The sequence below is a fragment of the Cupressus sempervirens genome, chromosome 7 (genome assembly GCF_028749045.1).
Source record: "Cupressus sempervirens isolate cs-2001-9-10 chromosome 7, ASM2874904v1, whole genome shotgun sequence".
Taxonomy (NCBI): Eukaryota; Viridiplantae; Streptophyta; class Pinopsida; order Cupressales; family Cupressaceae; genus Cupressus; species Cupressus sempervirens.
Window position 1 is genome coordinate 380,749,561 of NC_143124.1, and position 14,635 is coordinate 380,764,195.

General features: G+C 35.9%; 1 pseudogene; it reads left to right on the forward strand.

Moving 5' to 3' along the window:
* The window catches only part of LOC149547067 (subtilisin-like protease SBT1.8), a 78,770-nt pseudogene that overhangs the window by 12,456 nt on the left and 51,679 nt on the right, over positions 1–14,635 (forward strand).

Below are 14,635 nucleotides of genomic sequence, written 5' to 3' on the forward strand. Positions count from 1 at the left end.
CAAGGCATGACTAGCATAACAGATACCTAATATAGTGGTACAAGTTACCTAAAATAGAGAGTACATGGTTATCTAAGTGGGCACTAATGTAGTTAGATCTAACAAGAGTGTAGCAATTCACAGACAATAACTTGCAGGTGCTATGTTTCTTTCAAGAAGGGGAGAATGATGGATCAACTTCTGGGAGTCATAAATTTTGACTGAGACCTGGGTTTTCTCTCAAGTTTTTATAGTGGTTTTGAAAGGGGGACTTTGATGGCTCGACAAATTAGGTCTGCTCCATTGTGTCTAGAAGAATTTACTTTTCAGGTCTTAGAAAATCTGTTTAGACTCCCAAAGCTTAATTTTTCTAATTTTTGTCTATTACTTAGAGTTTTTTTTGTAATAACTTTGAATGGACATTTCTAAATTCGAAGATTAGTTGGAAGGTCAAGTTTTCATAGCTTAAGGAATGTATAGTTTTATTTGCAGCTTTTTAGGATTTAATTTCAAAGGTTACCTGAAATGGAAAAATTGAAGATTTGTTAAAATCTGCCAAAAAGGGTAATTTTCTATTTTTTTCAAATTTAGAGTGTTCATATATATTTAAGAAGCAAAAAATTGATGTAGAAGGAGGTTAGTTATTGAAAGATACTTGAGTTTCATAATATATTTGTTGCTTCCATATTTTTCTATATGTTTCCCTTCTGTAGAATGCATTTTAATTGTAGTTAGGTACTTGGGTACTACATCATAGGCCAAGGGTAAAAGGAAGTATGTTAACATTATTCATGAAATTCTAGAATTTAGTGAGGATTTTTTATTGAAAAATGTTGAGTCTACCAAGGTTCTTAATTATTTATTTTTGTAATTTAGTGGCTCTACAACCCTATTTTCCTTGTTTCGATATGGATCATGTACCCTATTTTATCTTTTTTCAATTTAGCTACTTCTTTTTTGTCCTTGTTGTTGTTTAGTTTCTTTTGTTATTAACTATCTTTGTTTTTAAAAGGATTTCATTGTCCCTTCAAAACACATTTGCCTTGATTAAAAAAAAATAGGTAAGTAGTCTAAATTAATTCTATTTGTATAAATACATTTTATTGGATAAGCTTAGACTAAATTGAAAATAAGTTTTTAATAATTCATTTACAACATTTTCTCATATTGAGAACATTTGAAAATATTTTCTATTTTTTCTCATAACATTTGTATTCTTTCTTAAAATATTATTAAAATATAGATAATAATGAAATTAAAAATTAGAGTTTTTATAATACGATATAATATATTTTCCTTTTCTTACTTTCATATCCAATAATGAGTTGTAGAATTTGATTCAATATAATTAAAATTTTCTGATGAAATCAAAAGGCATGCATTACATAAAAATCAAATTTTATATTTTTCTTAAAAACATACTTAATATTTTTAAGGTTATGTCATTCTCCATGCTACGAAGCATGATAAGTCTGTCAAAGCATTCTACTGACCCATCATTTCTATGGTGAATAGAGAATGCGATAACAATGTTGTCATCAAAGGGTTGGTTGAGAGCAGAGGAAATCGTAATGTTGTAGGGCCAAATTCATTTATTTTTGAAACATGCAGCGTCCAAACAATTTTTATTCATTGATTTGTTAACTATGAAGCTATCCAAGGCTTCAACGAAGTGATATTCGTAATTTAGATTATTGTGATTATGAAATTTCTCTAAAAATTGATTGTGCTGAGGATTTTCTCCTTTTATTATTACTATGAAACTTGTAATTAATATGCTAATTAAAATTAGAATTCCCCGGTAAATGGTGATTGTGCAAATGATTTTTTTAAATAATTTGGCATACATGGAATTGTTATAGTTTTTAGAATTTATGTGTCAATAATGTTTGTACTGTGTCTTTTTTCATTATTCATTACTTACTAATGGTTATTGTGAGTATACACACACAAAGATGTGTGTGTGTGTGTGTTCTTTCTTTTGGCCTTTTTAAAAAAATAAATGGTTATGGTGAGTATGAATTATTGCATATTTAAGAAAATGGCATTTTTAGGAGCAATATTTCTTATTTAGTTGTATGTTCATAATTTTTTGTATTTTGATTTTGATTGTTCATTTACAAAGGAATAGAGCTAGTTTGAATTTTTTGATTCATTTGAAGTATTCTTTAGTCTTTAGAGGTTTTATAGATTATCAACATTTAGTCTTTGCAATTCATTAAGAGGAGGTTTGTAAATATATTTCATATAGAATATTTTATGTCTAATTGTGAAATAAAGGTGTATAGAATTTGTAACTAGAAAAATAAAATATAGACATTTTATGACTTTGACAATAAAAACTTATTATTCCTAATATTAAATTTTTTTTACAACAAATTGACACATTTTACCTAGTAACATTATGAAACCATGAGAGAGTGTAGGATTTGTAATAGGAGATGTTTTAGTAATTTTATAATTATTTTTAAAAAATAGAATGGAATAGAATAGAAATAGACATTGCCTGAAAATTATGTTTTCTATGAATAAAATTTTATTTTTTGATTTTTTTGATTTCTAGAGTATTTAGAATCTTCTTTACAATCGAAGATTTGTTTATTTATGTACGAAATTTATTTTTAAAAAATTATTGTATGTATCAAACCAACAATTTTTTTAGATTTCTGACCTTAAATTTTAAATCTATATAGACCAAAAAAAAAAAAAAAAAAAAAGTCATTTCTCTACCATATTTCCCAGTTCAAGTCAAGCACCCCAGCTGCTTTGAAAAAAAACTGGTTTGAAAATGCTTGCAAAATAGATGTTTCCGCGTGAACGTATCCCGATATCCTCTCTTGTGATCAATGTCTACCCATGTAATTTGCCCTTCATATTATCTACGTGACCAAGACTTTTCATTGACATCGAAGTCTCTTCTATAGCTAATTTAAAGGAATCCTCCCTTTCTAGTAGATACAATCCCTGCGTCTTTATTCATCCCCTCCTTCTGGGTTACTCATCACCATGTCCATCGCCACGCTGGCAACATTGCTCCTCTTCTTCCTATCACCACAGCAAGTGGCAATGAAAGAAAGGCACACATCATCCATATGTTGAAATCCATGAAACCCCCGCACTTCAGTTTGCATGAGCACTGGTATCGGACTTGAATCGGGGAGACGATGTGATAGTGGGCGTGGTGGACACGGGAATATGGCCCGAGAGTGAGAGCTTCCACGACGAGGGTCTCGTCCCTGTTCCCTCCAGATGGAAGGGCGAGTGTGAAAGCGGAGATGGATTCGATTCATCCGTGTGCAACAGAAAACTCATCGAAGCAAGATTCAATTTTTCTGTGGGCTGGAAGTCGCACGTTGGCGAAGATTGCGTATCAGCAAGAGACGGCTATGGCCACGGCACGCATACTGCTTCTATTGCTGTGGGTTCCGCCGTAAAGGGGGCGAGCTACAATGGCTTTGGTAATGGGACGGCCATGGGGATGGCGCCAGCGGCGAGAGTGGCAGTGTACAAGGCTTGTTGGGGAGTGGAAGTCAGCTGCGATGAGAGCGACATAGCTGCTGCCATGGAAAAGGCCATCCAAGATGGTGTCAACATTATTTCTATTTCGATTGGCTTCCCGTTGGAGAAACCATTTTACGCAGATCACACTGCGCTGGCAGCGTTCGGGGCGATGGAGAAGGGTGTCTTTGTTTGCGCCTCTGCTTGAAACTCTGGGCCTTTCTCAGCTTCTCTTACCAACGCGGCACCGTGGATAACCACCGTGGGCTCCAGCAGTATAGACAGAGAGTTTCTCTCTCTCGTGAAACTCGGCAATGGTCAGCTATTGAAAGGATCCTCGCTTTACAGAGGAGACGGGATTCAAAATCTGCCTCTCGTCTACGAGTATTGCACCGACCTTTGTGTCGATCCGCACATTTTCAAGGATAAAGTTGTGATGTGCATTTCCAATGAGAATTCCATGGAAATGGCCAGGCTTCTGAAGGACGCTGGAACGGCGGGAATGATATATGTGAACCCCGAATTATTCGGTGCCGCGGATGTGCCTTTCGATCAACAATTATTGCCCGCCACCAGTGTGAGCTTTTCGACGGGGGAAAAGATAAAGACCTATGTTAACACCACGGCGGTGCCTACGGCTGCAATCAACCCCACCGGATTGACAGTGGTGGGAAAAGCAATCGCTCCCATCGTCGACGTGTTTTCTTCGCAGGATCTGAGCGCATTATATCCTGAAGCCGCATCTGGTTGCGCCAGGTGTCAACATCTTGGGTGCGTGGAAGGAGGGAGGATTCATCATAGCATCTGGGACCTCGTCGTCGTGCCCACACGTCAGCGGCATCGCAGGGATCCTACCAGCCGCGCATCCGACGTGGAGTCCCGCGGCAATCAGATCGGTTCTGCTGACGATGGCCTGCACGATAGACAACGCAAAACAGCCCATCAAAGATGCGCTCACCCTGCGAGCTGCGGACCCGTTTGCAATGGGAGCGGGTGAGGTAAATCCAACGGCTGCCTTGGAGCCCGGGTTGGTCTATGATTTGCGCCCTCAAGACTACGTCAAATATCTGTGCGGTCAAAACGTGTACACCGGAAAGCAAATAGCACTACTTGTTAATTATTGTTAGTTCGACAGCTGTTATTTTTGATCCGGAAATAGCAGTAGTATTTATGGGTAGCTTGGACAGCTGTTCGTCTTTATCTATGTATAACAACAGTAGTTATGATAGCTATTTGTCCACTTGCCGAGAATTAGTAAATGGTTATTGTTTACTAATTTTAGTGATTCCTTTTGGACACCTTGGAACCAATTCTAGTATTGGCTGTCGAGTTGTCTTGATCTTAGCCGTTGGTTTGATTTAATTTCGGTCATTGGTTTTTCCAATAGGGTAGTATAAAAAGGGGCCATCAGGTCATTTGGAAATGCAAGTTTTCGAGAAGCATTTTGCAGTGATAGCAAATTGTCTTGCAGTGTTAGTAAGGGCGCAGTGTTAGCTTGGGGATAGCAGTGGGGAATATCAATGAAAAAAATTAGGAGGTTGTCGGAGTTCTGCCAGTGAGAGGCAAGAAATTTTGTATCTCTTGATTTGCTAAAGTTTAATATAATTCCTCATTGTGTTGTTCATTTATTTCCGTATTATATAAGTGAAGTTGCAGTTGTGTTATTTTTCAATATTAGCTGGAAATTTATTTTCAACAATTTATTAATCGTTTACGTTAGGAGATTGATAATCAATGACTGCAATAGTTGATTTTTCACATGGTATCAGAGCGTTGTTAAGGGTAGAAGAGTTTTGCCCTAGGAAAGAAATTTTGATCTCTTTAGATTTATTATTGCTTTAATCCCTTGAGATGGCTTCAGTTGGTTTGAGAGATCAGGATAGATTGGATGGTGCCTCAAATTTTGGTGTCTGGAAGGCCAGAATTTCTTTATTGTTGGGAGAGAATGGTATCAAGAATTATGCTACCAGTGTTGTACCTGTACCAACAGATGCAACCCAGCTTGCAACATATAGAAAGGATGATGCCAAAGCAAGGAGGATTATCCTTGATGGTGTCAAGGATCATATTGTTCCACATATCATAGAGCTAGATACGACGAAGAAGATGTGGGACGCCATTCTGAATCTATACCAGAATGCTACCACCAACAGGAAGTTGATTCTCAGAGAGAAGCTAAAGAATACCCAGATGAATTAGGGAGAAGACGTCACAAGTTACCTCACCAGGCTCAGACTTGTCAAGGACGAGTTAGCAGCTGTTGAAGATAGCCCTAGTGATGACAAGCTAGTGAGAATAGCCCTAAATGGGTTTACTAAACAATGGAGTGTCTTTGTTCAAGTTGTCAGTGGACAAGATACTTTACCAAGTTGGGATCGACTATGGACTAATTTCACTCAGGAGGAGTTTAGACTAAGTCTTGTCAATGGGGCCAACAAGAGTCAGAAAAATGAGGCGGAACAAGAGAACGTTTCCCTAGCAGGTAAAGGGAAAGAAAAGAAGGGATCTAGCAAAGAATCAAATTCACAAAGTGAGAAAAAGAAGAAGGACCTTTCTAAGGTCAAGTGCTTTGGATGTCACGAGTTTGGCCACTATGTCAGTGATTGCCCAGAGAGGAAGAAGGGTAAGAAGCAGGTGGCAGCTTTAGCAAGTGCGGAAGAACTCTCCAGTAGAATGGAAGATGAGTTTGCACTCACAGCTTGTATGGTTAGCTCAACCTCACAGTGTGTTTGGTATATAGATAGTGGGGCGTCATTTCATATGACAGGAGTTAGAGAGTACTTCTCTAGTTACAAGGAGGAGAACACCAACATCCAGATTTCTATGGGAAACTTGTCCAAACTTAACCCTATTGGGAAAGGGACTATTCAGTTTCAGAGGGAGGATGGAAAGATAATTCCACTTCATCATGTGTTATATGTGCCAAGCTTAGGTATGAATTTGATTTATGTATCTATTCTTCAGGATAGGGGGTATAATGTACTCTTTAGAGGGACAAATGTGTTGATTAAGCACAAGGATTGGAAATCACCCATAACTATTGGAGTTAGGAGTGGTCGCCTTTATAGATTGCAGTTTGATACTCCTAAGGCACTCATGAGCAACAGTAACCCTAGAGATCTTGGAGAGCTATGGCATAGGAGGATGGGCCATATTCATCATGGAGCACTTAGATTGCTTCGTGAGATGGTGACAGGTGTTCCGGAGGTGAGCACAGAGCATAATGATGTATCTAAGGAGAAGGATGTAGATCCCACTTTATTTAGACAGTTGATTGGTTCGCTTATGTATTTGGTCAACACTAGGCTAGATATAGCATTTGCAGTTAACTCTCTTAGTCAAGTATGGGATCAGATATGTCTGAGGTGAAGGTATCAAATTGATAAGCTATACTGATGCAGATTGGGCAGGAAGTACAATGGACAAAAGGAGCACTTCAGGGTGTTGTTTCAATTTGGGGTCAGGAGTTGTATCTTGGTTCAGCAAGAAGTAGAAGTCTGTGGCTCTAAGTTCAATAGAAGTAGAATACATAGCAGCTAGTATGGCAACATGTGAAGCTATATGGCTTCAGAAGTTGTTAGTAGCCTTGTTTGGTCAGAAGGTTGAGACTACTATGATACATTGTGACAATCAGAGTTGCATGAAGTTGTTTGAGAATCCAATGTTTCATGATAGGTCTAAACATATAGATATTAGATATCATTTCATTAGAGATTGTGTACAATGAGGTTTTTTTCGACTACAATACATACCTACAGATGAGCAGGTAGCAGACATTCTGACGAAGACTTTGGGAAAGACCAAATTTATCTTTTTCAGAGATAAGATGGGTGTCATGCAAAAAAGCTTCCTCGCTAAGAGGGAGTGTTAATTATTGTTAGTTGGACAACTGTTATTTCTGACTTGGAAATAGCAGTAGTATTTATGGGTAGCTTGGACAGTTGTTCGTACTTATCTATGTATAGCAGCAGTAGTTATGATAGCTATTTGTCCACTTGCCGAGAATAAGTAAATGTTATTGTTTACTAATTTTAGTGATTCCTTTTGGACACCTTGCAACCAATTCTATTATTTTCTGTCAAGTTGTCTTGATCTCAGCCCTTGGTTTGATTTAATCTCGGTCGTTGGTTTTTCCAATAGGGTAGTATAAAAAGGGGTCATTGGGTCATTTGGAAATACAAGTTTTTGAGAAGCATTTTGCAATGATAGCAAATTGTCTTGCAGTGTTAGCGTGGGGATAGCAGTGGAGAATATCAACGGGAGAAATTAGGAGGTTGTCGGAGTTCTGCCAGTGAGAGGCAAGGAATTTTGTATCTCTTGATTTGCTGAAGTTTAATATAATTCCTCATTTTGTTGTTTATTTCTTTCAGTATTATATAAGTGAAGTTGAAATTGTGTTATTTTTCAATATTAGCTGGGAATTCGTTTTCAGCAGTTTATTAATTGTTTACAATAGGAGATTGATAATCAGTGACTACAATAGTTGATTTTTCACACTACTCACCCACAAATGGCCCCCCTACCCAAAACTGGTGGAATCAGGTGCGGATCATAATTACCCGTCTTTCTCTATCATATTGAATTATGGAGAGTGTGTTCAGGTGAAGAGGAGGACGGTGACCAACGTGGGTGGCGACAATGCGGCATACAAAGTGCGGGTGAAAAGAAGTCCAAATGTAAAGGAGTGAACAGGCAAGATATAATCTGACATTCGAAAGAAAAGTGGAAGGGAGAGAGGAGAGTGAATTCTTTGGATTTTGGTTTGAAGTGGAGAGCGTCTCTATACGTAGAGAGAGAATAGCTACACTAGCCTAGGTGGTAGCATATAAATAATGCCCAGATTATCTATAGTGAGGATGTCGATATAAAACAAAGACTCTGCATGTATTTATGTTAACACAACAAGTGCAGTATTTGGTGTATGTCATTGAACCGTTCTTCTTTCGAGGGAGACAATTCTTTCCAATGACTCCTCTAAAAAAAATGAGATGGAATTAAATACTACAATAGCTATATGTTAAAGAATAACTTTTTCTTGGTGCTTTTCTTCTTTATGTAATTTTGTTTTATGAAGATAAATGTTTTGTTTTAGTAAAAAATATTAAGTTAAATTTGGAGTGCCATGGAATTAAATTATAACGCTGAGAATAAAATAATCATATTTTAGAATTTATATTTATCATGTAAAAATAAATTATTACTTCAGTCAATTTGTAGAAATTATTATAGTTATATTAGTTAAAAAATATCTCTTCAATTAAAATATCTATTTTTCACTATTTACTATTTTTTACTATTTTTTTGAATAGTTACAAAAATATGTCATTTATGTATAATATTTTTTTGAATATTTTTAAAATGAAATATTTATAACTTATTATAAATATTCTTAAATACATATTTATGATTTTTTGGAGTATATATCATTATTTATTTTTAAAAATCGCATCATTTTAAAATATATAAATTGTCTTTGTAAACAAGACTATAATTTTTTTAAACTTAAATTTAAAAAATTAATTGTAAAAGTGTCTTGTGTTCAAAAGGTGTTAATCAAAAACTTTAATTACATAGGGACATATGTTTTTTCCTTCAAGAGAATAATCCTTCAAGAAAAATTATTTTTCTTCATTTATCTAACACCAAATATTTTATATTTTACCTTTCTTTATGTTTGATTTCCACAATTGATATTTCAAGCCTATCACATTTCTTTGAAAATTCTAACAATAAAGTTAAATAATTTATATTATTTTCCACACAAATTTTTTTATCGATTATATAATTTAGAAACATACATTTGTCAAAGTATTGAATAGACTTGTCAGTAATGAAAGTTACTGGTGTAATTAATGTGCTATTAATATGCTAGTTTGTGTGATGGGCTTGCACCCTCTTGTTATTTTTAATGATAAAAAACAAAATATAACCATGAAAGCTACACACCAAAATATACATTATATCATGGATTACATCATCATATTATAGTGAGAAATTACTTAGAAAATGAAATACCATCTCTTATTAGTGAGAGTGGACTAGCCACTTGAGGTACCAAGGTCTAAAGCAATAGGACAAGCTCTATTAACAACTACAAGAGGAATTGTAGAGGAAATGATCAACCTTGCCCAAGTGACTGCAAAAGGAGGAATTATAGAGGAGGAGGAGGAGGAAGGTGGATCCTATTGAAGTTGATGAAGATCAACCCCGCAACTCTTGAATCACCTTCATGCAAACACTTGTCACAGAAAGAGAGAAACAAATGCTATAGAGGCTAGAATTCTCAGATCTATAGATGAGATATTCTTGATGAGAAAAAAGAGAAATATTTATAATCAAAAGTGAATTAATGTTATAATTACAAAGAGAGATCATCCTTATAAAGGAGATTAAAACCCTAACAAGTAACTAATCTAGGTTGCATGATAATAATTAATTATTATATGCCTAAAGTTTAGCTTAAGTAAAATAGAGTTAATTAGGAAAGATCTAATTACTCTAACACCCCCCCTTAAGATAAACTTAGAGAGTAGCTAAAAACTTAAAACTCCTACTGAAAATATAATTGGGTCTCGACAATAAGGCCTGATGAGATACCCAAGCACAACCAAATCTCTGCAAAGAGGAGAAATAAAGAAAACCACATGGGAACAACCTTACACCAAAAAGAGATGGAAATAATGTTGAAAAGAACTAGTGGAGGACTGAAGAAGCCTCCAAACTAGGGAATGTCCTAGAAGATAGGAACATGTAGAAGTTGCAAAGCTCTGTCAAAAGTAATTGCTAATATGAAGAACCTCCACTAAACTAGGACCTAACTAGGTAGAAAAGACTATAATCTGCATCAAATTAGGAGGCACACAAAAGAAAACAACTAAAATTGAAGATACATATGGTATGAAACACCAAAGCTTAAAGAAATGATTAATTTAACATGGAAGACTGTAACCAAAGTAGGAACAAAAAGAAATGTGTCTATATGGTAAGTGATCCATATCACCAAAAAGCATAGGTACCTAGCCACTGCATCCGCCTAGTATAGAGGAATGAAAACTAAATACATAGCTCACTCCATTGAACCAAGGAAGCATAAGAAACAATAGAAGAACCCCCCTTATGTAGACAAGGGTGAGGTGATATGAAATTGGAAAAGTGGGCCAAAAGAACAGCATGTGAAGGAACCACAATCAAGATGTGTAAAATAATACATATGTGTGTACTGAGGTGACCAATCTCAAACACATCATGTGGCTAATTTCAAATAAGGGAAAGTCACTAGACCAAGAATGATGGCAAACAAAGGAAAAACATACACCCCTCATGGCACTTTAATCAAAGCAGTGCATGTACAATAAGACACAAGATATAATGAATTCCAAGAATACAATAATCTATACGAGTGTCCTCAAATGACACTGGTTGAGTTAGAAAGAAAAATAACTGAAATAAAAATATAGTTGAAATACAACACTTTATCTTAGTGTGTTTGCAAGAATGCATACAAATGATGTCTATAAAGACTAGTAGATACATAAAGATGATACAATAGATAGTACAACCCATAAAGAATCATTTGAAGCAATGAAATCAATCTCCGGACCTAAAACAACCAAGATATCCACTGAAATGCAAACATGCAAAAAGAAAAAACTACTTGGAGAAAAATCTAAAAAAATAACTAGCATAATTAGGAAGAGCTCTAAAAGAGATTTCCAAGGATATAAAGAATTTCCAAATTGGAGATCAGATACTCAAGATATGTCTCCTAGAGTGCAAAATAGAACCCCTGACTTTGATAGCAAAAAAAGGCATAAAAAGTATCAAAATTGAAAAATACTTATACCACTATAATAAACTAAAAAATAACTTTCTAATGATGTCTTGTTTGCAAAAAAATGAACTCTGTATGCTCAAGATATGAGCAAAAATGTGAAGGTAAGTCCAATCAGAGCAAAAAATAGTTATAGGATATGTTGATGCAGTATTGATGTCAGCATGTGAGAAGCATAAATTTGATGGGAAAATGGTTGAAGAAGCAAAAAATCGCCAGAAAAATGACCCCTACCAGAAAAAAGAAAATCTAGTTGCCAAAAATACTATGTAGGATCAAATGGTTGGTGTCAGAAGAAAAATCTATCGACCAAACAGAGTTAGAATGACAAGTTGAGGCAAAGTGCCTTAGTTTTTGTGCCAACATGTCTTAGTTTCCATGCCAAAGTGCCTCAATTTCTAGGCCAACATGCACCAAATTGCCTCAATTTCTATGTCAAAAATCTTGGTGTCTGTGAAAATATGCGTCAATTTCTATGTCAATGTGCATAGATCGCCTTGATTTCCTTGCCAAAAAATCTCAATTTGTGTGCAAACATGCCTTGATTTATGTTCCAACATGTAAAAATCACCTCAATTTTGTTTGCAAAAAACCTCAATTTTTGTGCTAGAAAAGTCTTGATTTTTAGCCAGAATGCATAGATCGACACCTTAGGAAATGTGCCCAATTTGGGAGTAGGTTTTGTTTGCTCCAAATTCCAATTATGTCTAGATTAGATGTGCCTTAAATGAAAATAGGGTTTTTGGGGTGCTATGAGTTCAATAGTTAGGTTCATTTTTTTTTCAAAGTGCACCAAAAATTAGTGGCCCCCCATATTCACTACAAAAAACCTCTGAAAAATGAAACCCTTTGAAAGAAAAAATACAAAACTTAAAGTCAAGACAAACCTCTCATAAATAGAACAAGGGCATGAAGATTTGGAGCTCTAATACCATGTTGAAGTTGATGAAATATCAACACCGAAGCTCCCAAGAATCACATGGATGAAACACCTGTCATAGAAAGAGAGAAGCCAGTGCAAGGAGGGATCGAATAGCTAGGGCCAAAGGCACACCTAACTATCCAACCACCTTGCTAAGTAAACACAACAAAAGAAAACAAACACAGAGAAAAAATCCAAGGAGAGAGAGAGAGAGAGAGAGAGAGAGAGAGAGAGAGAGAGAGAGAGAGCAAATCACTTTTGTTGATTCATCAAATTATCAGCATACATGTCTAACTATAAAGCTTTCTGGGTTATTGTTAGAGTAACTATTTATTTATGCTTATTAATTAAATCATGTTGATTTAACTAATTATGTCATCTATTACTCTAGTCTATTTAAGTTTTTTCTTAGGTGCTTATAATTAATATAAAATATTAATTATAATGCAAAAACCTAGTTTTCTTTCCCTTTAGGGATTTTTTCACTTTTAAGGTTGAAATTTTGTACATTTTGTTTTCATAACTTGGAATACAATTTTGCTCTCACACCATTGAGATTTTCCAAGCTCTTCTTTTTCCTTTTCTGATTTCTCTAGAGTATAGGTTATTTGCATGTAGGTGTTCTTGGCAATCTGTGAAGTTGGTTTTCACAACTTTTACATGGTATCAGAGCGTCCCTATTGCTTCCTAGTTTGAAGATTTTTGAAGCCATGATTCAAAGTCAGAAACCCCATGTTTTTTAGGCTTTCTCCTACAACTAGGAGGTGGTCATTTTTTTGGCTCACTTTAGGCCAAAATGGACATTTCCATCATGCTTAGAAGGCCCATTACAGTCAAAAATCATATAAAATAATTGATTTTTGGCCATTGTAGATTCTGGAAAAAACATCTGGCCTCCCAAAGGACCGTGCAGATGGAAAATCAAAAAAATTAAAAAATTAAGAAGCGATCACACAGGCCGCTCTTCCTAGCAGCCATCGCCTAGTGACCCACCACTGCTGGAATGCAACTCGCGCCTAGCCCATGCTCAGCCGACACCAATCACGTAGCCAGAACGTAGCCTGCTCTTGGCTACCACCGGCGGCCCACCCTCTAGCCACCTTCGCTCAACCTAGCTACCACCAACACCGATGGCGCCACCCTCTTTAGCCATCGCCACCTATTAGGATTAAACCATGAACAAAAATAACAATTGCATGCAAATATAACCAATATTAGAAAATAATAGATCACATAGAAAAGAACACAAGACACTAAGATTTAACATGGTTCACCCAAACCCTGGGCTAAGTCCACCAAATAGCAAGTCCAATATTTTACAATCTAGTGATTGCAACCTTATTACAATCTCCAATCCCTTATAGCTCAATACCACCGCAAGAACCAATTTCGCATCACCTATGAAATAATCCCTAACTCTATGCTCTTTTATACAAGTATTTTTACCACTTTAGAGTTATAATTAATAATTACATGTTAGCCCAAAATATTGATAAATAGGGCCCAAATTTTTTTTCCCCAAAGTATTTATGGAGTATGTACAACACTTTTCTGATTAGTCACCACAAACTAACAATCTCCCACTTGGGGACTAATTAGACTCCACACTAGACAATAATCTCCCACTTGGAGACTGATCCTATAGCAATATCGCTACCACATAGGGCTCCCACTAGATCAAACCACCCTGGACTATGTTGTTCATTGATTTTTGTTCAATCGAGAAGACCAACTGAAATTGAAGAGGAATTCAACTTCTCTCTTGTCACTACCTTAGTAAACATATCTACTAGATTTTCATCTATATGTATCTTGTCCAACTTTAATTATCCATCCTCCAAAACTAATCGAATGAAATGGTACCACAACTGTATGTGTTTTGTCTTTGAATGTAGAGCTGAATTCTTCGTAAGATGAATTACACTCTGACTATCTATAAACAAATATTTATCCTTTTGAGGATGTCCCAACTCTTCCAAGAAGAACTGGAGCCATATCATCTCCTTGGTTGCCTCTATAGCAGCAACATACTCTACCTCTATAGTGGATAAAGCATTAACCTTCTATAGCCTAGAAACCTAGCTCACGGTTTCCCCACTAATGGTAAAGACATAACCCGTAATACTTCACCTAGTATCAATATCCCCTACCAAATCTAAGTCAACATAGCCTTGTAAATCAGTAGTAGAGCCCCCAAAGTGTAAACACTTATTGGATGTTCCTCTCAAATATCTGAGAATCCACTTGACTGCATTCCAATGCTCAATTCTTGGATGACTCATATACCTACTAACAACTCACACCGCATGTGCAATATTTGGTCTTGTACATACCATAACATACATCAAGCTTCCTACAACTAAAGCATAAGGTACCTTAGACATCTTATCCTCCTCTTCTTGTGT